The sequence below is a fragment of the Lithobates pipiens genome, unplaced genomic scaffold (assembly GCF_037356315.1).
Source record: "Lithobates pipiens isolate NorthernLeopardFrog02 unplaced genomic scaffold, aLitPip1_a1.2 Scaffold_28, whole genome shotgun sequence".
Classification (NCBI taxonomy): Eukaryota; Metazoa; Chordata; class Amphibia; order Anura; family Ranidae; genus Lithobates; species Lithobates pipiens.
In genome coordinates this window covers 33,887,365-33,910,622 of record NW_027507789.1, presented here as the reverse complement: position 1 = coordinate 33,910,622, position 23,258 = coordinate 33,887,365, and the positions used below count along the sequence as shown (strand labels likewise).

At 45.4% G+C, this 23,258-nt stretch overlaps 1 protein-coding gene across 2 annotated transcripts in view; it reads left to right on the top strand.

The window, feature by feature from the left end:
- Positions 1-913: 913 nt before the first annotated feature.
- SRC (SRC proto-oncogene, non-receptor tyrosine kinase) overlaps positions 914-23,258 on the top strand; it is a 90,765-nt gene continuing 68,420 nt past the window's right edge. For both annotated transcript variants that reach the window (XM_077459056.1, XM_077459055.1), the window contains exon 1: positions 914-1,123. The gene's annotated coding sequence lies outside the window, so the exon portion shown is untranslated. The remainder of the gene's footprint in view (positions 1,124-23,258) is intronic.

The window sequence follows — 23,258 nt, the reverse complement described above, 5'->3', positions numbered from 1 at the left end:
TCTATTTGTGTGAACAAAAAAAAAAATAATTCATTTGGGTGCAGTGTAGCATGACCGCGCAATTGTCATTGAAAGTGAGAGAGCGCTGAAAGCTGAAAATTGGTCTGTGAAGAAAGGGGGCGAAAGTCCTCGGTATTGATGCGGTTAAAGAGCCGCCCACCGCGATCGGTTCCAGGACTACCAGATGGCTCCTGTAAGCTCGGCAATGACCGGGAAGAGGCGCGGGGGGGTAACCTCTACCACTGCCTATAAAAGTGATCTTGTGGCCAATCCGCTGCTGGGATCACTTTTATTGGGAAGCCGGCTGCCTAATGAAAAAAAAGAGGGGCGCTATGTAATGTCAAAAACACGACGCACCTTTATTTAAGCGGTTGGCAAAAATAAAGCTGGGTGGTCCTGCCATGAAGATCCACTTCCTGTTAGAGGGTGACAACGCTCTGCCCTTGTCTCCAAATTGTGCCCCTGCGTTGTCACCCTGTCACGTGGGACACTTCCATAGATGGTATGCAGGAATCCACTGTGCACTGTGGTCACCATCAGGAAATGTGTCCTGCAGTCATCAGTGGAGTGCCTGTAGAGATCTGCAGCAGCAGCATGCAAGGCCCATGTTCCACTACACAATGATTAGTCTGGATTTCCATTCATCCCCTGATTACACACACCGACTCTCCCATCTATGGGGGTGTGTACACGTGACGGGGGCGGGCCCAGACAATGACTGACAACACGTGGGCGTCTCCCGATCTCAGCCAGACACTTGGGGGCGGGCCCCTGCCACCTACACGCCCTAGGGGGAGGGACTAGACAGTGAGTGACACTCACATAGGCGTCTCCCGGGCTGAGTCAGACGCGGGGGGCGGGCACTAGTATACGCACGCCTACAGAGGGGGAGGGCTCAGCGCAGACTGTGGGGAGGAGGGAGCAGTCGCCGGCCGGGCGTGAACCTCAATCCAAGGAAAGGCAAACTTCTCGGCCCGGGGCATCGGGGGGGCTGCGCGGGGAAATTGAGCCGGTACCCGGGGGGTACGGACCTCCCGAACACCGCCATCCCCCCCCCCTCTGTGTGAGGGGGGTCTCCGGGGAATAGGACACCGGGAGACACCCCATTGTGGGACCGGACAAGGTGAGCACCGGCGGGGGGAGGGGGGTACAGCGATCCGTGTCCGCCTTCCCCCTCATTACCTGAATGGCCCGCACCCCCCTCATCACACGGCGCCTCCATATCATCCATCCTGGAGGTCTTCATGTCATGTCCATAGAGATGTGTGTGTGTGTGGGGAGAGATCGGATCCCATCCACCAACCACATCCCATCCACACAGGATCCTCATTGTGATCTCCACATCCCTCCGTCTACACAGGATCCCTACTGACAGGAGGGGAAACCCGCACACAGCATCCCGGGAGTCATGTGTGTGTCTGTGTACAGTGTATATACCGGTGTGTCTGTATACAGTGTGTGTGTGTACAAGGTATATACCGGTGTGTCTGTATACAGTGTGTGTGTGTGTACAAGGTATATACCGGTGTGTCTGTATACAGTGTGTGTGTGTACAAGGTATATACCGGTGTGTCTGTATACAGTGTGTGTGTGTGTGTGTACAAGGTATATACCGGTGTGTCTGTATCTATCACAACGCACAACTTACAGGAAAGACTTCCAGACACAATCTCAGGATTCTAATGGCAAATCAGATTCCAGATGTTCTCCCTTTTCTTTTTCCATTTCTTCTTTTTCTTCTCTTCACCTTGCCTTCCCTTCTTGTCTTTTCTTCAATCCAAATCTTTCTACATGTATTTTCCCTTTTCATCCCTTCATCCCCCCCCCCTCCTTCTTCCCCCTTCTTTTTTTTATTTTTATTTTTTTATCCCTTCCCTTCTTTTCATCCCTTCCCGTCTTCTACTTTTCATCCTTCCTTACTTTTTTTTTTTTTTTTTATCCCTTTTTCATCCCTTCCTGTCTTTTTTTTCCTCATCCCTTCTTTCCCTTTCGTCCCGTCCCTTCTCCCTTTTCCCCTTTCGTCCCTTCTCCCCTTTCGTCCCTTCTCCCCTTTCGTCCCTTCTCCCCTTTCGTCCCTTCTCCCCTTTCGTCCCTTCTCCCTTTTCGTCCCTTCTCCCTTTTCGTCCCTTCTCCCTTTTCGTCCCTTCTCCCTTTTCGTCCCTTCTCCCTTTTCGTCCCTTTCGTCCCTTCTCCCTTTTCGTCCCTTTCGTCCCTTCCCTTCTCCCTTTTCGTCCCTTCCATTCTCCCTTCCCTTCTCCCTTTTCGTCCCTTCCATTCTCCCTTCCCTTCTCCCTTTTCGTCCCTTTCGTCCCTTCCTTTCTCCCTTTTCGTCCCTTTCGTCCCTTCCTTTCTCCCTTTTCGTCCCTTTCGTCCCTTCCTTTCTCCCTTTTCGTCCCTTTCGTCCCTTCCCTTCTCCCTTTTCGTCCCTTTCGTCCCTTCCCTTCTCCCTTTTCGTCCCTTTCGTCCCTTCCCTTCTCCCTTTTCGTCCCTTTCGTCCCTTCCCTTCTCCCTTTTCGTCCCTTTCGTCCCTTCCCTTCTCCCTTTTCGTCCCTTTCGTCCCTTCCCTTCTCCCTTTTCGTCCCTTTCGTCCCTTCCCTTCTCCCTTTTCGTCCCTTTCGTCCCTTCCCTTCTCCCTTTTCGTCCCTTCCCTTCTCCCTTTTCGTCCCTTCCCTTCTCCCTTTTTGTCCCTTCCTTCCCTTCTCCCTTTTCGTCCCTTCCTTCCCTTCTCCCTTTTCGTCCCTTCCCTTCTCCCTTCCCTTCTCCTTTTTCGTCCCTTCCCTTCTCTCTTTTTTCGTCCCTTCTCCCTTTTTTCGTCCCTTTTTCGTCCCTTTTTCGTCCCTTTTTCGTCCCTTTTTCGTCCCTTTTTCGTCCCTTTTTCGTCCCTTTTTCGTCCCTTTTTCGTCCCTTTTTCGTCCCTTGTCCCTTTTTCGTCCCATCTTTCCTTCAATTTGCACGCTATTATCTTGACTTTTAACGCGTTTATGTTTCAAACACAACAAAGGATCCCATTTGTAAACATCTGTTGCAGTGTGATATCTTCTTAGCAGTAAAGTGTGTCTTGCTGTAGTTTTTAAATGTTATCTCTAAATCCCCCCCCCCCCCCCCCCAGATCAAACATTTTATATATTGCAGCTTATCAGTCTGGATGTGGTGATGGGCATTATTCGCCTTTTCAGCAAGTACAGAGGAATATCTGTTTTAGAATTTCAGTTTCTTTATGATTTTCCCGTCCCCTAAACTGATACACTCAACAATGCTATCAGCTTTCCCCAGCTATCTCCTGAGAACTACAAAACACCTCCTCCCTATGTAATGGAAATAGGTGAAGAATTTGTAGTTCAGATCAGCAGAGATGAAGGGTGACAACTCTGCTCCTCCCTAGATACAGTGCAGTGAGTGAGCGTTGTCACTCTAGGAAGGATCCAGGTGACAATTAAACGCTTTTCCCTTTTCGCTCTCATTTGGTTGTTAAATATACATTTAGGAAAGTGTTTTATTATCTGTTCAACCGGGGGGGGGGGAGGATCCACACACATGTATGCGTTTGGGGGCCGGAAAAAAATTCCATTGCTTGTGTGTTCAAGAAAGAAGTGTTTGGGCAGAAAAAATACCCAGCGTGCCTAAATGCGGCTAAATGAACCTGAGCGTTTTTTTCCAAAGAATTAATATTCTGTCCAATGAAATTTAAAAAAAAAATTGCCAAGCTGTTGACGCACCTAAATGTGCCTGGGCCGGTTCACATCACAAAGAAAGCACTCCAGATCTGTGTTTTTTATTTTATTTTTTTCTCTGTATGATAGGGTCCAGTGCGCGTTTTGGTGCATTCCAATGCGTTTTCCTGCAGGCCAATCAAGGAAAAATGCAGCATGTTCTACTTTTTTATTGGCACTGACTGCACCAGTTTGAACTATGCCATTGGAAACCATATAACCTACTTTCCATGCATTTTTAAGATGCAGAACAAAAAACGCACTCAACTACATATGGTGTGAACTGGCTCTAAATGCGTTGCAAAAATGTAGCTTAGGCACGTTTTTGAAGCTGTTGTTCTGCTGGGGAGAAATATTTACAAGCGCCCTTAAGGTGAACTAACACTGTACAAAATCCCCCCCCCCCCCCCATCCCTACTCACCTCACCTACGTGGGTGTTCCATCCTCCAATCCCTACTGTACTGACCTCTGTGGGTGTTCCACCCTCCCCCTGATCCCTACTGTACTGACCTCCCGTGGGTATTCGACACCCCCCCTTGATCCCTACTGTACTGACCTCCCGTGGGTATTCGACACCCCCCTTGATCCCTACTGTACTGACCTCCCGTGGGTATTCGACACCCCCCTTGATCCCTACTGTACTGACCTCCCGTGGGTATTCGACACCCCCCTTGATCCCTACTGTACTGACCTCCCGTGGGTATTCTACACACCCCCTTGAGCCCTACTGTACTGACCTCTGTGGGTGTTCTACACCCCCCCCCTGAGCCCTACTGTACTGACCTCTGTGGGTGTTCTACACCCCCTCCCCCCAATCATTACTGTACTGACCTCCCGTGGGTGTTCCACCCCCCCCCCCCTTTGATCCCTACTGTACTGACCTCTGTGGGTGTTCTACACCCCCTCCCCCCAATCATTACTGTACTGACCTCCCGTGGGTGTTCCACCCCCCCCCCCCCCCTTTGATCCTTACTGTACTGATCTCCGTTGGTGTTTCACTCCCCTCCCCCCAATCATTACTGTACTGACCTCCGTGGGTGATGAACTGTCGCCCCCCTCCCGATCCATGCTCTACTTATCTCTGTGGGTGATGAGTTGTCATCTTCTGTGCAGCGGTCTGGAGATTTGAAATCCCCCAATCTTCGTCCTCCTCTTCTTTTTGCATGGCTTCCAGGATTGATTAGAACACTTCTGGTTGGTCAAATGAGTAATGTGCCAGCCAATCGGAAGCACTCTGATCCGTCCCAGAAGCCCTGCAGAAAGAAGGGGATGAAGAGCTTGGATTTCAAATCCTAAGGCTGTGTAGGCACTGACTGCTCATCAGGTTGGTAGGTACAGCAGGGACGAGGATGGGGCGTATGATTCTTTCCCTTACTTTTTTAGGAAAAATAAATAAATAAATTGCATTCTTTGAAAAAAATAAAACGAAGGAGGCTCCACATCTAAGAATTAATAAGCATCATTATATTTTTGGGGGTTACTTTTGCTTAAAACAAATGACTTGGGCTGTACCTGATCATTAAATTGTTATCGCGAATTATTCACCGCGTTTTGTATCTTTCTCTGCACTCGGAATGCGTATATCTGCCTTTTTAATGAGTCCCAGCTTGCCAAAGATAAGCATGCTGGAAGTTGTAGATCTGCAATATTAAGCAATGTATGTCTATGTAGTGTCATCAAGGAGCTGTTTATTTAATGCGAATTCCCAACTTCTTCTTTTTGTGGACAAGAGCTAACACTCTACAGAAGTCTCTAGCTGGACATCGCTTCCCAGCCGTGTGCTGCGGATCTCCCGCATACCTCGTTCAGGTCTGTGAACATTATCTAGGCCAAAATATTCGGTGTACCACCTCCCCACCTCCCCCTCACCTCTTCACTCCTGGTTGCAGGCATGTTCTGGCCTGCTGCACCTTCTGAAGAATCGCATAGTAATCTCCGGTTTTGCTGCTTCCATGCCTTATGAGGGCTTTACTTCAACACCGCTGCTTTGAAAACGTTATTGGATGACTAAATCTGTTGTGCAGTTTGGCTGCTCATAGACGGGGAGATCTGTAGAGTCCCTTCTGCCCGATGCCATACAGCTGGATCTGTTGTGGCTTTTCTGGATGACTGGAAACGGCTCCTCATTAAAATTGAGCTCTAGGTACAAAAACTGCCATTAAAATGCACTATATTACCAAAAGTATTGGGACACCTGCCTTTACATGCACTTTAATGACACCCCAGTCTTAGTCCGTAGGGTTAAATATTGAGTTGGCCCACCCTTTGCAGCAATAACAGCTTTAACTCTTCTGGGAAGGCTGTCCACAAGGTTTAGGAGTGTCTATGGGAATGTTTGACCATTCTTCCAGAAGCGCATTTGTGAGGTCAGGCTGGACAAGAAGGCATGGCTCGCAGTCTCCGCGCTAATTCACCCCAAAGGACTTCTATGGGGTTGAAGTCAGGACTCTGTGTAGGCCAGTCAAGTTCATCCATCCCAACTCGCTCACCCATGTCTTTATGGACCTTGCCTTTGCCTCGTTTCCCACTGAGCGGAACGGTTCGGGTCGGTACAGTTTGGAAGTGTTGGAATGGTCTGGTCCATTCAGGTTTCCACTGCAAGTCGGACCACAAGGGGCCATACGGGGTTTAGAAAAAATGCCTTTGACGTTTTTTCTGTCTGTCAATCAGTGGAATGTATTGTGTGATGCCAGCAGCTCCATCTTAAGCCCATGTACACACGGTCAGAAATTCCAACAACAAAATCCGTCTGATCTTTTATTTTTTTTCGACGGATTTTGTCCAAAACTGGTGTTGAATACACACGGTGGGACAAGTTGTCGGAAAATCCGATCGTTCGGAACATGATGACGTTTGTTGAGTTACGATGGGACTACGTTCAGGCTAGTAGCCGATAGCTTTGATCTGAGCATGCGTAGCACTTTGTCCAATTTGGAATTCTCTACAAACGATTGGACAAAGTCCGATCGGATCTTGTTGTCAGAAAATTTTATATCCAGCTCTCAAACTTTGTTGGTTGGACATTACGACGGAAAAAGTCAGATGAGGCCCACACACGGTCGGATTATCCAATAACACGGTTCGATCGGACATTTTCTGTCGGAATGTTCGACTGTGTGTACAAGGGCTAACAGTACCGTACGCATTTTTCTATGGGCCCACATCTGAAGCGGGACCCTGAATGGTGCCGTATGGTTCAGTTGTATGGGCCGCTTTCATAATGGAAACGCTCAAAATAGCATAGCGTACCGAATTGATGCGCTCATTGGAAACGAGGCGTTAGTGGACTGGTCCAAATCATTTGGTGGAGGGGGGATTATGGTGGGGGGGTTGTTTTTCAGGGGTTGGGTTTGGCCCCTTAGTTCCAGTGAAGGGAACTCTTAAGGCGTCAGCATACCAAAACATTTTGGACAATTTCATGCTCCCAACTTTGTGGGAACAGTTTGGGGATGGCCCCTTCCTGTTCCAACATGACTGCGCACCAGTGTGCAAAGCAAAGTCCATAAAGACATGGATGTAGAGCTGCAACAAACTTAATTTCATAATCGATTAGTTGGCCGATTAGTGTTTCGATTAATCGGTTAATAACCTTTAGTGTGGTGTATAATTTAGTTAACCGCTTGCCGACCACCTCGCGCCGATATATGTTGGCAGAAGGGCAAGTACAGGCAGACTCATGTACCTGTATGTTGCCCTTTAAGAGGTAGCCGTGCGTCGGTCAGGACCTCCATGAGTCGGGTCGCGGGTCCCGTGGACTCTATCGCCACGGGGATACCTAACTTCTTGGTCAAAGCAAAGGGATCTTCAGTGTATGTGGTTTTTCGTTCCGAAATTCCATTCGTTTTAAGGACCAGTTCACACCAGCCGCAATTCCATGCAGTTCTGTGCAGTTCAGTTTTTTTTCTGCACCAATACAGTCAGTGCCGGTCAGTTTCTGGTGCAGAAACTGACTGCATGGTGTGAACTAGAGCCATTGGAATACATGGAAAACGCTGTGCATGCATTTTTAGTGCAGAAAAAGGCGATTGGTACTGAACGGAACTGCGTCTGGTGTGAACTGGCCCTAAAAGCAAGTGAGAATTTCAAACACTTTCATTCAACGAAAAGATTTTTCATCTGAATATTCTCCTCTGAAAATTGATCCGTGTGGCCAGCATAAGGTTCGACGCACACCTATGCAGTTTCCTTTCTGCCGTGTGTCTTGATTTTTGTCCACGATTTTTCCGTGAGTTGCTTTTTTTATTTTTTTGGCCAGTTTGTTGTTTGACTAATTAAAAAAACACAAAGTGCTGCAAAAAAAAAGCATTACATGCTTTTCTACAGATACATTATTAATTTTGTTTATTCAGCATGAAATGGAGTTTAGTTATGTAGCATGAGGCTGTATATTCAGCAAGATTTACGGTTTTGGTAAACTCATTCAGTGAATCCAAGCTCTGCCAGCTGAGATTACCTGCTCTGCATTGATGCATTCACACAATTTCACCATGAGATAAAACAAAGTTCAGGAATATTCCTTTTTATTCCATTGTTTTGCATATCTATGTGCACCTACAATTGAGTGAATCAGTTCTGATATCGCTGCCTTACTAACCTGACAGCTTATTATTCTAAATGGGGAAACCTTCATTTTGTTTGCAAATTTTAAAGATTCTAACTACCAGTAAAAGAAGTACTTACATTTAAAGAGCACCTGTCATTTCAGATCCATCATGGCAGCGCCTGTTAGTGGGCATCCACTCACCTGCTGCCGCCACGTCCCTCACCTTGTTGTGTCCACTGCTCATCACCAGCCGTCCCAGCAAAGTGAATGGGACTGTCGGGGCGTCAACAGGGGGTCAGAGGAGGAGCCACTGCGGGACAGAAATGACAGTTTCTCTTTAAAAATGATGATTTAAATCGAGGCTTTTTACTTGTGCTTTAAGGCTGGGTTCACACTGGAGCGGCTACGAGAACCGGATGTGATTCGCACCGCACTGCAGTGCAAATCACATCCGATCTCCGTAGCGATGCGAGTTCAGCCATACAGATAGTATGGCTGAATTCGCATCACACCCGCCCCAAACTCGTACGGGACCCTTTTTTTGGTCCGCAGCAGAATCGGATCGCATGGGTGTTCACACCATGCGATCCGATTCCTGTCAGAGTTTGCAGATCGCACTGCAATATGCGAACTGATCTGGGGGTGTCATTAACGTTTCACTGACACTCCCAGCAGTCCGCATAGGGCAGTGTGAACTGCCGGCGGGAGGCATGCGATGCGGGAACCCGCCGCGGATTCGCAGCGTTCCCACATCGCTTCAGTGTGGACCCAGCCTTAATCAGATCCACCCTGATCCCCAGCCTAACAGACCCCGGCCTGGTTCTTTTCAGGGCCTTCAATCAGAGGCTCAACATTTTTGTGTTTCTCTAAAATTTGCTTTTATTTATTTTTATTTAAATTTTTATTTATTTTTTAACCTTGTTGAATTGTCACAAATTTGTTGTATGTGGCCTTGCAAGGACCTGTGTTAATCAGATGCAGAAAAAACACAAGTCTCCACACGTTGGTGTGAATGACCTTTAATAGCACAGGACGTGGTGCTGTAGTACTCATTCACACCAATAAATTTCACCATGCGGATCACCATTTGGGGAGAAGGCATCTTAAAGCAATAGTTCTGTCGTGTGTTTTTTTTTTTTTTTTTTATTAAGTCAGCAGCTACAAATACTGCAGCTGCTGACTTTTAAAATATTGGCACTTCAAGAGGCCCAACACGGGTATCCAGCCTCCTAACGGGCTAAAACCAATCAAAACTGTGTATCAAACTATATATAGGTTGATAATAAGCCAATACCCGGCCCCAGTTTATAAGGGGTGGAGGGCTCGCGATTTCAATGCCTGTGTTTTGCATATGTAAGCTATGTACTGTTGAGCTCAATGCCAAATCTCTATTTTGTTTTGCTGAAAAAAAAAAAAACTATTGAAAACTAAAATATGAACACTTGTATATCTCTCCAAATCTATTCCTGCATGCATGTTAGAGGGGGGAAAAAGTGTGTGTGTGTGTGTGTGTATATATATATATATATATATATATATATATATATATATATATATATATATATATATATATATATATATATATATATATATATATATATATATATATATATATATATATATATAATTTCTCTGTATCAACGTTGCACCCCAAAGTCAGTGCAACTTTGGAGTCTTATAAGTGTGAATGGAGCCCAAAGGGGAGCTCAGAACCTCTTAGGATTTTACTGGCTTTGCCCTCTCTTCCTGTCCCAATGAGGACAGAAGAAGTCAAGAAAATGTCCCCAACTATCAGACAGCTTTAGATATCACCACCTTTTCCCAGTCTACTAAGCGCTTTCATTTTGGTCTGTGTCTCCATTGAAGAGAGTCTGCTCATTTCCTGTTCTAAGAACGGGAAAAAACAACTCTTCCCAATAGGGAAACAGACAGAGTTTAAACTTGTATCCATTCTTTCCGAAATTAATAAAAAAAAAAAAAAGTTTTTGGGTTGGAATTCTACTGTAAATATCACTTTAATGCTCCTAGACTTGAAGCCAGTTGGCTACAGATCTATAATGCCGGCACCATATCAAAATAAGGATATGGCATGCAGATTTACCCCTGGGGTTAATATGTTCAAAGGATTGTTTTTTACTCCCCCCCCAAAAAAGTAACCAAAATAAATTTTGGAATTTAATTAGTAAACTATGTCGAATCTCTGTCCCCCGATGCACTTTGCTGTATCTAAGGACTATATCAGCTCACGCTTAACGCAATCGGCAATTCTAAGCAAGACCTTTTTTTTTTATTTATTTATTTATTTATTTTTTGTTCAATATTGCTCATAGGCAATTATAAGGCATTAATGGCCATTTTCTTCAAATAGCAAATTGAAGCTGAAAATAGCTGGATTTGATTTAAATCACAATTTTTAAAGCGCAACTGTCATCTCTGACCTGCGATTTTTAGGTTAATCGTGCATAGTTGGGGAATTACTCAAATTCTTTTAATTAATTAAAATGATAACATTGCCAGTGCATGTTATCTGAGCTTGGATTCATTGAATGGGTTTACCAAAAATCGAAATATTGGAGAATATACAGCCTCATGTTGCATAACTAAGCTCCAATTCATGCTGAATAAGCTAAATTATTACTGTATCTTAAAGGGGCGTTGCAACCAAGATTTTTTATTTTTTTTAAAGTGGTAGTAAACCCGCTTGTGTGTGTGTTTATATATATATATATATATATATATATATATATATATATATATATATATATATATATATATTTTTTTTACCACCTGCAAAGCAAAAGGCATAATGAGCTAGTATGCACCGCATACTAGCTCATTATGAAATACCTTAGAACGAGGCCCCGACATCTGTCCCGATCCACACTGACATGTTCCCTCGGCGATTCTTCCGGGTATCCCGGCTCCGGTGCTGTGAGTGGCCGGAGCCGCGATATCGTCACTCCCGCGCATGCGCGGGAGATTTCATCCCGGCCGGTCGGCCACTGACAGACTTTCAGCCGAGAATCCCCTTGTGCGCATGCGCCGCTGCAGTCAGCGGCGCATACCAAGGGGAATATCTCCTAAACCGTACAGGTTTAGGAGATATTATTTTTTTTTTTTTTACCTACAGGTAAGCCTTATTATAGGCTTTCCTGTAGGTAATAGTAAAAAAAGAGAGTATACAACCACTTTAAGTCAGCAGCTACAAACACTGTAGCTAGCTGCTGACTTTTAAGAAGGACACTTACCTGTCCAGTGATCCCGCAATGTCGGCCGACTCAAGGCCAATCCATCCACTGGATGGGCTGCCGGCGCATCCATCTTAACGAAGGGAAACATGCAGTGCAGCTTCACTGTCAGTTTCCTACTGCGCGAGTCGTGCGGCGCTTTGTGAATGGCCCCGTTGTTTTCTGGGACACACACATGTCCCAGAAGGCAATGGGGCCGCTCACTGAAGAGGAGGAAACGCCGTGAAATAGGAAGAGTCAGATTAGGAAGACTGCCTAGCAACAGCGGTTTCAGGTCCTTTTTTTTTTTTTTTTTTTAGATTATTGTGTTTTGTTGTTTTTTTTTTTTTTTTTTATTTAGGTAGCCTCTGCTTTAAATAGAAAACAATCTTTTAGATGGATTTTTACCTCCAAAAGCATTTTATTAAAATACATTTTGATAAAGGAGGATTTTTCTTTTTATTAAAATCAGATTTTTATCTATATATCGCTCTATATCTTAGTGTATTAAGCAGTTTGGCTTTTGTGGTTTTTTTTTTTTTTTTTATTATTATTTTTTTTGCATAATGTGTCTCTGGAAATCTTCGGTTTCCAGTGTTCAGGTACTTGGTAGAGGAGTTGGGAGGGGGCTTTCACCCATGTCGGTCCGCATTAAACTGATATTTGCTAGTAGGCTGAATTGCCCAGTCACTTCTTATGTGTCAGGAGGACAACCCTGGACACGAGTTCTCGGCTCTCTCCTCCTGCCGTTGTATCGGGAGGGTGGGGGGGTGGGGGGGGGGGGGTTGGGGGCACTTGCTCTCTCTGTTGGGTTTTCAGTTCATTTATAGCATTGTGAAGACTGAGAAGTGGATCTGTAATGAGTTCCTGTAGCATGTTTGCTCAGTGTGCATCTTATCTCAACGGTTGGTGAAAGCAAGAAAGTTATTGACCCTGGAGCTTCCTCTACTGGTTTATCTGCAAATCCCAATATTGAATACAAGAACCAACACATGGAAGAGGAAGCTTGGAAAAAATGTCAGTCTTATCAAGGATTACAAAGTCTGTAATAGCTACAGATATCCACCCCAAGCCTTAAAATCAACTTTCTTGATGGAGGTGGCGCATGTGCAACCCCCAACGTAACCAGAGGGCGGCACATAAAATTCAGACAGCAGAAACACAAGAGGACATAAAGACTATGGGCATGAGACTGGACATTAATACAAGAGATAGTCAGTCAGTCAGTCAGTCAGTCAGTCAGTCAGTGTCTCTACATAAAGAGAGTAACAGAAACTGCGGACATGCAGGAGATGGTCGGGGTCTGCAGACCCGCGAAAGGGGCACTCAGAGGGGGACATAAATTTAGTGTCTGCAGGGGCCCTGAGGGATGCACAAATTGCCTTGTGTGGGCTGAAGGTTGGTCACCAGGTCTTTAACCTGTCTGTTTTTCATGGGGGAAGACGGATGAGATGGATTATTGTGTTATTCTATAGAAAGCAATCTTCACAATGGGTCAGCTGAACTGCAAGGAAATGGGAAAAGTTCTCCCATTATAGTGAGGTTTCCCCCCGTAGTTCAAGGTTAAATGCACGTTTTTGGTATAGGAATCACAAAAGCACTTTTACTTACCCCATCATCCACCCCCCCCCCTCCTCTTCTACTGCGGCTCCCCTGGGCTCTAGCATCCCACGGGAAGCTCCGATCGACCAGCTGGAACGTCCGCTGGCTGGCTGGAGACCCAAGCGAAGCTGAAATTGGCTTCAATCAGGTCTCTGATCTAGTAACCCGGAGGCTGGGTTCTCACTTTTGCGAATTGGATGCGAGTTTCGCCACATCCACTTCGCATGACAGGAGATTGTGACCGGCTCCGGTTCACATATTTCCAGAGCGGATTGCACAGATGACAATGATGTTATGACATCACTAGCGGTTTACAGAAGACTTAAAGGCACCAAATTGAAAAAAATGACAGCATTCAAAACTGCCAAGCTCTGTGTTTTTGAATGCTTTTAAGTGCAAAGGAGGAATTTTAGGGTCCTATAGGAAACGTGGATTTTTAATTTTAATCAACAAATGTCAGAAAAAGGCTTAGGCATGAAGGGGTTTGAAGTACAGCCAAGGCTAGTTTGGCTGTACTTCTTCTGTGGAGCTCGTTCCTGCTGAAGTCTGCTGACGTCCGAGTTGGTCCAGGCTCGCAAGATTGCAACAATGAATTTAGGATCCACCCACATGCTTGGACCAGCACCCGGCTCGGCCTACCGGTGAGAACCTGAGACTTCTGCTGCTGCCCCCTCCACAGCCCAGCGCACCAGTGAGCAGGATGGGACGGGGGAGCTGGGAGAGCAGACAGCCGGTGACTGATGGTCAGCAGCTTTTGGGAGCTCTGAGAACAGAGCAATCGGTGGTGTTAGATCGCTCAGTTCTCAGTGTTAGAGCCAGTTCACACAGAGGCAACACGACTTTCGACACGACTTTTGGAGGCAACTTGGACACGATTTCAACATGACTTGCACACGACTTGGGGCGACTTACAACACGCTTTTAAGTCGCCCCAGGCCAGGCGACTTTTGGCGTGGCCGATCAGAGAATGAGCTCTCAAGGGGGAACTCCACGCCAAATTAAAAAAAAAAAAACGGCGTGGGTCCCCCTCAGAATCCATACCAGACCCTAAGGGCCTGGTATGCTCTCGAAGGGGAACCCCCTACGCGAAAAAAACAGCATGGGGGCCCCCCAGATCCAGACCCTTTTCCGAGCTACCCGGCCGGCCAGGAAAGGGGGTGGGGACGAGAAACCTTGCATATGTGACCCTAGTGTATGGAATTCCTTAAAGGTGCAGAAAATGCGTGTAGTAATGGCGTTCTTTTCTTTTGCCAAAATCTGTGCCAGAGGCCCAACATACTAACCACATGAAATGCCACGCTTGTGTTCTGCCACTATTACTCTGAGGATTGAGTAAACGTTGCTATTTTTAGCTTCAATTTGCTATTTGGAGAAAATTGCCATTAATGCCCTATAATTGCCTATAGCGTCGTCATTGAACAAAAAATGTTCTTGCTTAGAATTGCCGATTGCGTTAAGTGTGAGCTGATATAGTCCTTAGATACAGCAAAGTGCATCGGGGGACAGAGATTAGACATAGTTCACTAATTAAATTCTAAAATGTATTTTGGTTACTTTTTGGGGGGGGGGGGGAATAACCACTAATCCTTTGCACATATTAACCCCAGGTGTAAACCTGCAAGCCATATTCTTTGATATGGTGCCAGCATTATAGACCTGTAGCCAACTGGCTTCAGTCTAGAAGCATAAAAGTGATATTTACAGTAGAATTCCAACCATAACTTTTTTTTCTTTCAGAAAGAATGAGGATAAGTTTAAACTTGTCTGTTTCCCTATTGGGGAAGCTGTCTGACAGTTGGGGACATTTTGACTTATTCTGTGGTCATTGGGACAGGAATAGAGGGCAGTAAAATCCAAAAAATGGGTTCTGGGCTCCCTTTGGGCTCCATTCACACTTATAAGACTCCAAAGTTGCACTGACTTTGGGGGCAACTTGGATGCGAATTTTGGGTTTGACCAGTAATAATGCTGTTGCATTGCATAACATTCAGGTGCAACTTTTGAAGGCAAAGATTGAAGTCCATAGTCCTCAAGTTGCATGAAAGTCAGACCAAAATGCATGAACTATGAAGTCACTGCAGCTGCACGTATATGATTGGTTGTCATTAAAAAAAATACGGAACGACTTATCATGCTCTTTTGATGTCCAAAGTTGCATGACAAGTGTGAACAGAGCCTTTTAGGGTCCTTTCAAACATACGGACCCCCCCCCCCCCTATACAAAATTGGAAAGGGTTTACACAAGGTTTAAGTACTGATATAAAAAATTTTTTACGATGCCATCAGAGAAGCCCCTCCACATTAGATGAGATAGGGATAGAAAAATACACTTCCCATTGGTGAGGGAGCAATATGAAAAGGCAGATCTCCAGTCTGAGACCCAGTGGATTTTTTACTTAAAGTGGGAGTTCCACCCAAAAGTGGAACTTCCGCTTATTCATCTCTCCCGCTTCGCTGCCATGTTTTGGCACATTTCAGGAGGGGAAGGAGGACCTGTTCCCCACTTCCGGAGGCATCGTCGTCTCTTGGACATTTGGCCTCCCTCTGCCGTTGGGCCAATTAGAAAGCACAAAAGGGGTTCCCTTACCAGGAATCAGCTGGGGTGCCGACATCACGGGCTTTCTGGTCAGGTAAGTGTCCATATATTTTTTGGGGGGGCGGCATGGACCTCCTCTTTAAAGCATTATCTGCCTCGGGGTCTCAGCATGGAGTGGGACATCAACTCCATAGTCAATAATTGGGTGAGGGTGTTGTCTGATTTTATGATAAATTGCTACCTAATGGTAGAGTTGAGCTCTATGATTAGACATAGATTGCTGCACATAAGGACTATGACTATCGCTGAGTGGAGAATTGGCTTTCTTTTTTTGGGATGGATATAGACCATATACAGTGCCTTGCGAAAGTATTCGGCCCCCTTGAACTTTTCAACCTTTTGCCACATTTCAGGCTTCAAACATAAAGATATCAAATTTTATTTTTTGTGAAGAATCACCAACAAGTGGGACACTTGTGAAGTGGAACGAAATCTATTGGATTTTTGAAACTTTTTTTTAACCACTTTCAGACCGGACCATTTTGCTGGTCAATGACCAGAGGTCTTTTTACAATTTGGCACTGCGCTGCTTTAACTGGTAATTGCGCGGTCATGCAATGTTGTACCCAAACAAAATTTGCGTCCTTTTCTTCCCACAAATAGAGCTTTCTTTTGATGGTATTTGATTGCCTCTGCGATTTTTATTTTTTGCGATATAAACGTAAAAAGACCGCAAATTTTGAAAAAAAATGATATTTTCTACTTTTTGTTATTAGAAAAATCCAATAAACTCAATTTTAGTCATACATTTAGGCCAAAATGTATTCAGCCACATGTCTTTGGTAAAAAAAAAAGTCAATATTGTATATTTATTGGTTTGCGCAAAAGTTGTCACATCTACAAACTAAGGTACGTTTTCTGGAATTTACGCAGCTTTTAGTTTACGACTGCCTATCTCATTTCTTGAGGTGCTAAAATGGCAGGGGCAGTACAAAACCCCCCAAATGACCCCATTTTGGAAAGTAGACACCCTAAGGAAATTGATAAGTGGCATGTTGAGCCCATTGAATATTTTATTTTTTTGCCTCAAGCGATTGAATAATGACAAAAAATAATTTTTTTTTTTTTTTTTTACACAAAGGTTGTCACTAAATGATATATTGCTCACACATGCTATGGGCATATGTGAAATGACACCCCAAAATAAATTCTGCTGCTTCTCCTGAGTACGGGGATACCACATATGTGGGATTTTTTGGGAGCCTAGCCGCGTACGGGGCCCCGAAAACCAAGCACCGCCTTCAGGCTTTCTAAGGGCGTTACAGTTTTGAAGGCCATAAAATGCCAAGATGGCACAAACCCCCCCCCCCCCCCCAAATGACCCCATTTTGAAAAGTAGACACCCCTAAATTTAGGGGTACACTAGTGAGACTAGGTAATAAAAGGGCGGGTGCCCTGAAACTATAAAAAAATAACTAACCAACCAGCGTCACCTGTAACAGTTATATGGTGATCACTGGTGAAAGGGTTAACTAGGGGGCAATCAGGGGGCTTTATGCGGTAGTATATGGGGGTCCCTGGCTCTATAAAAAGCTGCGGCGAACCTAAATACCTACCTGCCTAACTAGCGTCACCTGTGACACTAATACAGCGATCAGAAAAACGATCGCTTATTAGGCTGGGTTCACACTGGAGTGATGTGGGAACGCCACGAATGCGCGGCGGGTTCCCGCATCACATGCCTCCCGGCGGCAGTTCACACTGCCCTATGCGAACTGCTGGGAGTGTCAGTGAAATGTTACTGACACCCCCAGATCAGTTCGCATATCGCAGTGCGATCTGCAAACTCGGATCGCATGGTGTGAACACCCATGCGATCCGATTCTGCTGCGGGCCAAAAAAAGGGTCCCGTGCGACTGTGCGGCGGGTGCGACACGAATTCAGCCATACTATCTGTATGGCTGAACTCGAATCGCACAGAGATCGGATGTGATTTGCACTGCAGTGCGGTGCGAATCACATCGTTCTCATAAACCGCTGCAATGTGAACCCAGCCTTAGTGACACTGGCGACGGGGGGGTGATCACGGGGTTAAACCTTTATTGGGGGGGTTAGGGGGGCACATTAGAACTAAAGGGGGCTAACCCTAACTGCCCTAACAGTTATTACAGTCACAAATGACGCCAATGCAAAAAAAAAAAAAAGCAATTGGTGTCACTGTGACTGGGGGGGCAGGGGTAATTGGGGGTGATCGGGGGGTAAAGGGGGGGTGTGAGTGTGCCTGGCATGTTCTACTGTGTAGTGTAGTGCTTGTGCAACTCACCGATGCTCTCTCCTCGGTGCCGGAACGAAAAATACCGACACGGAGGAGAGAATACATCACTTCCTCTCCTGTGTTTACATTACAGGAGAGGAAGTGATGTCACGGGACATTTTCATTCGTCGGGAGCGATCGCGAGGGGGTGGCCATGAATGAATGGCCGTCCCCTCGTCCGGGATCGCTCCCGAACGAATACCGACCGCCGCAGGCACCGGGCGGGGGCCCGATCGGGCCCCGGCGGGCAGGGAAGGACGTACATGTAAGCTCTTATGCCTGCCCGTGCCATTCTGTCGACGTACATCGTCGTGCGGCGGTCGACAAGTGGTTAACTAATAAAAAAAAAAAATGAAAAGTGGGGCGTGCAAAATTATTCGGCCCCTTGCGTTAATACTTTGTAGAGCCACCTTTTGCTGCGATTACAGCTGCAAGTCGTTTGGGGTATGTCTCTATCAGTTTTGCACATCAAGAGACTGAAATTCTTGCCCATTCTTCTTTGCAAAACAGCTCGAGCTCAGTGAGGTTGGATGGAGAGCATTTGTGAACAGCAGTTTTCAGCTCTTTCTACAGATTCTCGATTGGATTCAGGTCTGGACTTTGACTTGGCCATTCTAACACCTGGATACGTTTATTTGTGAACCATTCCTTTGTAGATTTTGCTGTATGTTTGGGATGATTGTCTTGTTGGAAGATAAATCTCCGTCCCAGTTTCAGGTCTTTTGCAGACTCCAACAGGTTTTCATCCAGAATGGTCCTGTATTTGGCTGCATCCATCTTCCCCTCAATTTTAACCATCTTCCCTGTCCCTGCTGAAGAAAAGCAGGCCCAAACCATGATGCTGCCACCACCATGTTTGACAGTGGGGATGGTGTGTTGAGGGTGATGAGCTGTGTTGCTTTTACGCCAAACATATCGTTTTGCATTGCGGCAAAAAGTTTGATTTTGGTTTCATCTGACCAGAGCACCTTCTTCCACATGTTTGGTGTGTCTCCCAGGTGGCTTGTGGCAAACTTTAGACGAGACTTTTTATGGATATCTTTGAGAAATGGCTTTCTTCTTGCCACTCTTCCATAAAGGCCAGATTTGTGCAGTGTACGACTGATTGTTGTCCTATGGACAGACTCTCCCACCTCAGCTGTAGTTCTCTGCAGTTCATCCAGAGTGATCATGGGCCTCTTGGCTGCATCTCTGATCAGTCTTCTCCTTGTCTGAGCTGAAAGTTTAGAGGGACAGCCAGGTCTTGGTAGATTTGCAGTGGTCTGATACTCCTTCCATTTCAAAATGATCGCTTCCACAGTGCTCCTTGGGATGTGTAAAGCTTGGGAAATCTTTTTGTATCCAAATCCGGCTTTAAACTTCTCCACAACAGTATTACGGACCTGCCTGGTGTGTTCCTTGGTCTTCATGATGCTCTCTGCGCTTTCAACAGAACCCTGAGACTATCACAGAGCAGGTGCATTTATACAGAGACTTGATTACACACAGGTGGATTCTATTTATCACCATCAGTCATTTAGGACAGCATTGGATCATTCAGAGATCCTCGCTGAACTTCTGGAGTGAGTTTGCTGCACTGAAAGTAAAGGGGCCGAATAATTTTGCACGCACCATTTTTTTTTTAGTTTTTTATTTGCTAAAAAAGTTTAAAATATCCAATAGATTTCATTCCACTTCACAATTGTGTCCCACTTGTTGGTAATTCTTCACAAAAAATTAAAATTTTATATCTTTGAAGCCTGAAATGTGGCAAAAGGTTGAAAAGTTCAAGGGGGCCGAATACTTTCGCAAGGCACTGTAGATTGGGCGGTATTTGCCTTTTTCCTACTTATATGGTTAAGCACAGTATATTAAATCCTTTTTTATTTTATGCTTTTGCCATTTAGAAGTAAGGTTAAGTTCCTATGAAAGTGTGTGGTTTTTATTTAATTCTTCCATCCTTTGCTACACGTCAATAAATTTTTAGTACAGTGTATGTAATTAATATTCTGAATTGGCATCAACATTAGTAAGGAGTGTATTATTAAGGTATGTCAACCATTATGAATATTAAGCCTGGGTTCACGCTGATGCAGGTTTGAAGTCGTGTGACTTCAGTCCGACTTCGGGAGCAATTTCAGAGACATCTGCACAGACGTTTACTGAAATCGCCCCCAAAGTCGCCAAAAGTAGTGCAGGAACTACTTTTGGAAATCGGTGCGACGCTCGACTTTGCGGGGCTGTAGCCAGGCGATTTGACATGTCAAAATCACCCCGATGTGAACATGGGGCGTAATGTGGGATACATTTGTATATAAAGAGTGGGGAAATGAGCATGCAAGGAACTTTCTTATTGGGGATTGCCTTTTTACGTGTGTGTGTGTTTTTTTTATTTTTTTATTTCTAGATTTTACGCACACTCTCCAGTTCCTATTTCCATTAGTGGAATCTTTAAGACGCAAATAAAAAAAAAAAAAAAAAACATTCCACTAATAAGACACATGTTAAAGCGGAGTTCCACCCATTTTTTTAGTTTAAGTCAGCGGCTACAAAAAGCATAGCTGCTGACTTTTAATAAACAGACACTTATCTGCCCCACGGTCCGGCGATGTGGCTGCCTGGAGGCTCCTTGGCGCCGTAATGGTAACTGTGGGTACCCGGCTGTGACAGCTTACGGCTTCACAGCTGGGCGTGCACTGCACATGCATGAGCCTTGCTGCTCTCTCCTATTGGCCAGTTGATCTGGGACCTGAGTTGTGTCCCAGAAGATGCTGGCTGGGAGGGGCCACCAAGGGCGAGAGGAGGAGTTGTATAGGAAGTCAAAATAGGAAGCAGGACAGGAAGTCCCACTAAAAAAAGTACACACTCCCCCCTTGTGATATGACACTGCGTCACTTTAACGATTGCGTGGTTGTGTGACATTGTACAAAAATAAAATAGATTTTTAATAAAAAACAAAAAAGAATTCCAATAAGCATATATTGTTTGATTTGTTCAAAAGTTATAGCATCTACAAACTACGGTATAGAATAGATTTAGGGACTTTTATTTAATTTTTATTTTTTACTGGTAATGGTGGCGGGGTGTGTAGGGGGTTTTTTTTTTTTTTTTTTTTTTTTTGGGACTGTGACATTGCAGCGGACAAATCTGACACTGAGTGACACTTTCTGGGAACCAGTGACCCCAATACAGTGATCAGTGCTATAAAAATGCACTGATTACTGTATAAATGGCACTGGCAGGGAAGGGGTTAACACCATGGACATTCAAAGGGTTAAATGTTTCCTAGGGAGGTGTTTTCTAACTGTGGGGCAGTGTCACACTGAAGGAAAAGAGATCCGTGATTCAGCTTGGCTGAATCACAAGATCTTTCCCTTCCTTACAAATCCACCTTTTGCCTTGTTTTACACAGGCAGACTACTGATTTGTCTCGATTGGCAGGTTGCGGTGGCCACTGGACCCGCTGATTTGTTCCCGCTGTGTTCAACCACAGCAGGAGTGACTCGCCCGTCCCCTAAATCACATACAGGTACGTGATTTTGCGCACCCGGGCCGCCCTGCCACAGTAAATGTACGTGGGGCGGTGCGGAAGCGGTTAAGATAAAAACTTGTGTGGGGCAGCCTCCCCAGCACCCCCTAATTATTTACCTGAGCCCCATCTCTCTCCAATGATGTCCACGAATGTCTAAGCCATCGGGGACACTTCTGATTGGCTGAGAAACCGCAGCGGCGCCACTGGCTCCCGCGGCTGTCAATCAAAATCAGTCAGCCAGACAAGTCAACTTCACACTCTCGATCACGAAAAGGACTTTTTATGAAGTAGATACTGCTAACTACTTTACTAGTGAGAAATTAACACCCTGCGCTCTCACGCCTCAGATCAGCCCCAATTCCCCCCCCCCCCAAAATCTGTTTAATTACTTTACCCCCTGCACGTCTATACTCCCCTCCCCCCGCTGCTCAACTGCCCCACCTCTGTAACCCCCCCCCCCCCCCCCCCTGCTCTTTTTTCGTTTTCTCAGTCATTGAAATCCCTTCTTTCTGAGATTGGTAGTGGCAACCAAGCGAGTGGAAACAGGGAATCTCTTCCCCCATCACAAATCTGACAATCGCGGCAACAGCAAAGCTCTAGACCCAAACAACGTTTCCCATCTTTTACAATGTGTGGGGGCGCAGTGCCTCCCCATCAGTGCGGTGTGGGCAATTCTGAAATTGGCATGCATTAGTATCTCACTGACACTTCCCTGCGCTGCTCTGCTCATGGGGAGGGAGTTGAGTGCCCACAGAAGAGGCTTTGTATGCCACTTGCGGCACCAGTGCCGGGGGTTGCCTACCCCTGGTGTATACACACACGTGTGACTCTCTAGTCACATGGGCTACTCAGATGTGATGGGGAGGAAATGCTCCTAATAGAAAGTCGCTGAAAACTGAGCATGTGCAGAGCTGCCAACAATGCTCTGCAAAATTCCCAGCTGCATTGGGGACATGGACAGGAGGGAGTCGCAGAGCAGCAGGATAAAATGATTATTATTATTAATAAAAAAATGTTTATATATATATATATATATATTTTTTTTTCTTCTTAGCGCACAAAATAAAAACCGCATAGGTGGTCAAATACCACCCAAAAAGCTATATTTGTGGGGAAAAAAGGAACTACGTTTTTTTGGGGGTCTTATGCGTCCATTTAAAATAACGCAGTGCCGTATCGCCAAAAAAAAAAGGCCTGGTCATGGAAGTGATTAAAAAGTACAGATGGGCCTTTCCAAAAATCCACTGCAACCAAACCTGAGCTTGTACTTCGCTGTGTCAAAGTTGTTTTTGAATGCAAGGTCATTGGAAACCACCACCGCCTATGATCAATGAATGGTTTGTATGTGGCTGGCATATGTCCGTCCGAACAATACACAAGCAGATTTTTATCAGTCCTTGAGGTTCCTCCAGACGGATAATGAGAACTGAGAACGGCTGTGGAAGAATGATTTATTCTCTCACTCTGATTAACTGTCACATGGCTTTCCAGACAGATTTCTCATTTTTTTGTTAACCTCGTTTACTGTTGCATTCGGTCAGCTGAGGTTTTTCCAATTTGTCCGACTGGCATTGAAAGCAAATCTATAGTAAGTTTTAAAGTGACCCTGTCATGTTCCAAACACCAACAGTTATGCTGTAGAGCAGGCACCTGTCCGTTTTCAGACAGGAAGACCTTGGAATTTGCCTCCAGGTTGTGCAGAAGGTTGTAAACTTTGGAGAACCTCCCACGTGATTGTTGTGGTGGGTGGAGGTGGTAGTATATCAACCTTTGTGGAAGGTTAACAACATATTTGTATCGTCCCAAAACTAAAA